The following is a 3606-nucleotide window of genomic DNA, read 5'->3' on the forward strand; positions in this document are numbered from 1 at the left end:
CCGGCTGCGATTAAGCACGAACGGAGACCGGAATACGTGCTTACATGGTCCGCCGTGTGTGAATTTGGGTGCAAAGGCCCGCAAAAGTGGCTGATGAAGGTGATGCCCACAAAAGTGACTTGTCCATATTGAGACAATGTGGGACACCAAGTGCGAGCCACACATTAGCGGCCCCTGAAAGAAAAGTAACGTGCAGGTTGGAAAGGAGTTAACGCTAAAATGCCGGGTAGTCCATGTCGCTGTGTTGGCTGTGGCAGCAGATGTCTGGTTCAACCGATTGCTTCGCAATGCAAGTTGCTCATCTTTAACGGCGGCTGCCGCTGCAAACAGGCGGGACACTCTGTCCCGCCTGTTTAATAAAGTCGCACGTTCTGTTCACTCACTTGTGGCTTGTTTGTATGGGCGTCAGTAGAGGCTCTTTGGTCTCCGGGCAATTAGAACGCACCGGCTACGCGGCAGCCGAGGCATGCCGCATAGCCGGCGGGGCGAGTACGGCGCGTATGAGCGGATATAAGCGTACACGGCCGGCGAGAAGCAGCCATATTGGATGATGCTCTAAAAAAAATGCGCATTTCCGCTGGATGGATGGATGGATGTTATGAGCGTCCCCTTTGGAACGGGGCGGTGGCTTGCGCCACCAAGCTTTTACTACTATGCTGCCTAATATCCTACCTAGGTTCACCAATGAAAAAAAAAAAAAAAACCCACTATGAACTACCACGTCCAAATTTTCTGATACCCTATTGCGAACTGTGCTTTTGTACGTCTCCGTCTTTTGTCATTTCCCTACTTTTCTTCCACCAATCCTCCAATCGCCTCTTACTGATGTCTATTGCGGACCTGTTTGCTTTACCACTGCTCCCGCTGAACCCAAGGGCTTCAAGGAGGCCAGTGGTGCCTAAATCGACCGCTGGGTAGACGTCTTCACATTCTAATAAAATATGCTCCGTCGTTTCCCTAGCTTTACCGCAGCAAGCACATGTCCGCTTTTTGTTTCAGCAGCGCCATCTGGCGTTCGCCTAGGTAAGTTTCCTAGGCGAGATTAATAAGCGCTGCTCCGGACTGTTGTTTGGACTCCAAGAGTGACTATTTCACCCACAACTGGGCCTCAAATTACGAATTAGTGCTCGCGACGAGGCCTTACAGCCCCATCGGCATGTTAGGCCTAACCCCCCCCCCCCCCCCAAGTCGACTGCAGAGCATCCACAGCCCTCGGGAGAGAGGCGAACAAGTGCGTGCCGGTCGCGCGCCTATCAGCCGACACTGGACGAGGAGCAACATGGGCAGGCCACACCGCGGCACGTCTAAGAAGATGACCACGAACGACGAGCCAATGGTTCAATGCGGCGGCTGCGACAGCTGGTTCTTCCTGGAGGACTCCCCATTCTGCACCATAGAGGAGGCCCACGGTAAGAGCTTCACGTGCAAGTTCTGCATGAAGATGTCAACACTAGAAGCGATAATAGCGCAACAAGAAAGAAAGGTGCGGGCCGAGTGCAGCCTTGACATCGAAACATTGAGAACAAAGTGGGAGAAATCCGAGATCGAGAGCAAAACAGAACGACAAGAAATACTACAGTTGCTAAAAGCGGAACGCGAACAACGCGAGCGGCTGTCAGAGGAGGTGACAGCGCTTCGAGCCGAAGTCGAAAAGTTCAGCAAGATAGAAAGTACCCCACCAACGAAAAACTGTCAAACACTTGAAAACACAAAAAACAACAAAGTGCTACTAGAAAAACAGGACCCCCCACTCAGTCAAAGGAGCTATCAAACACAAAATGAGAACCAAGAAAATGCAAAAGAGAGTGAAGAATCAGTAACAAATGCAGAACCATGGACCAAAGTCGGTAAGAAAAAGAACGGAAAAAATGGAGACAATACAACCCAACAGCACCCCCCCTCCAACCAAATAGCTAAACAAAACACCCGCAAACAGCCAAAAGAGCAACTCTGCAAGGGCTCACCCCAGCATTACCAGACGGTGGTGCTTGGCGACTCAAATGCTCATAGACTGAAAAAACACCTTTACGAGAAAATCAAGGAACAGAGGCTCCGTATAACTACCAAATCGGGAGCAACTACGCACGAAACACTCCTTCGAGCTGAAGGAGAAATTGCACGCGCAGACTCCTCCAACACCAAACTCCAACTAGTATTACACGTTGGTACTGTCGACGCACTAAGTGTCACAGGAGTTGAAAAGTCCATCGAACAGCTCAGAGAAATTAACATCATGGAGCAAAAAGGCACCCCAACACCACTACATCATAAGTGCAATTCCACAGCCGAAGTCACGAGGCCACCAAGCAGAAGCAGCTTGTTGCAAATGGAACCAGCAAATCAACAACATATGTGCCTCACTCGGTCGCAGTGTAGAATTTGTTGCAACAGGGGATGACCTCAACGAAGACAGCTTCAACGACATCCATTATACTGAAGAAACAGGAGACCGTGTGAGCTCCCTACTAGCCCAAAAAATAACTCCTTCTTTAGGAAACAACTCCCGGGAACACACAACCACATCACAAAACCGCCGACACCCCAACGATACAGGCCAGAGGGCAGTGAGGACACTATTGAAAGCCATGACAACAGCACTTGGCCAGTTAGGCCAAACAAGACGCCACTGGTAAACTGCCTCATTAAAGCCAAACAAAAACACTTGCCACTAGCCTCACAGATAAAAAAAGACAACAGAACAGAACACAGCCAACAGACCACTCAAGATGAAGACAGCAACGCTTGGCCGACATGAAGTCGCCCGTAAAACATACAGAAGAGGATCGAGCTAGCCAGGACAGCACGCAGAACCAGAATCCCACAACAAAATTCAAAGAACACCCACTGTACCCGAAAAGAAAACACAAAATAATGCCAAGAGACAAACAAAAGAACCTATCCATCTGCCTACTAAACATGCAAGGTGGCAGCAGACTGAAATGGGAAGAAGTCCAACGTCAAATCAGCCAACAGAAAATTGATATATATGCGCTGACTGAAACACATCTTCAAGATGACGAGGAGCCCTATAAACACAGTGGTATAGAATGGTATGGCCAAAACAGAAAAAGGGGTACCAAACGTGGAGGAGGAGTTGGATTCCTTGCACAAACCACCCAGAAAATCACTGGAGAGGACCGAAATTCGTGTCAAGAACACATGTGGATAAAACTAGAAATAGAGAAACGCAGTGTATATCTATGTGTGATATACATGGCTACAACATCTGAAGAAGACGAATGGAATAGAAAAATATATGAATGCATCACTAAGGATATCCAACAAAAATACAGTGGACACCCTGTTTTCCTCCTGGGCGACTTCAACTGCCATATAATGGAGCTTGAAGGCAAGGAAAAGGATGCAATGGGCTTCCACAAACTAGTGGAAGAATGCCACCTGTCCATAGCAAACCTAGACCCTACCTGCCGAGGCACCTACACGTGGACGCGACACACTCAAAAATCAGCCATTGACTATGTGCTATACAACAAATATGCCACCGCACAACACATCCAAATAATATCAATGCACATTGACGAAGACAAAACAGACAGCTGTGGTAGCGACCACAATAGAATTAAAATACTTCTAGGTACCCTTGCA

This window comes from Dermacentor andersoni, chromosome 2, assembly GCF_023375885.2.
Source record: "Dermacentor andersoni chromosome 2, qqDerAnde1_hic_scaffold, whole genome shotgun sequence".
NCBI classification, from domain to species: Eukaryota; Metazoa; Arthropoda; class Arachnida; order Ixodida; family Ixodidae; genus Dermacentor; species Dermacentor andersoni.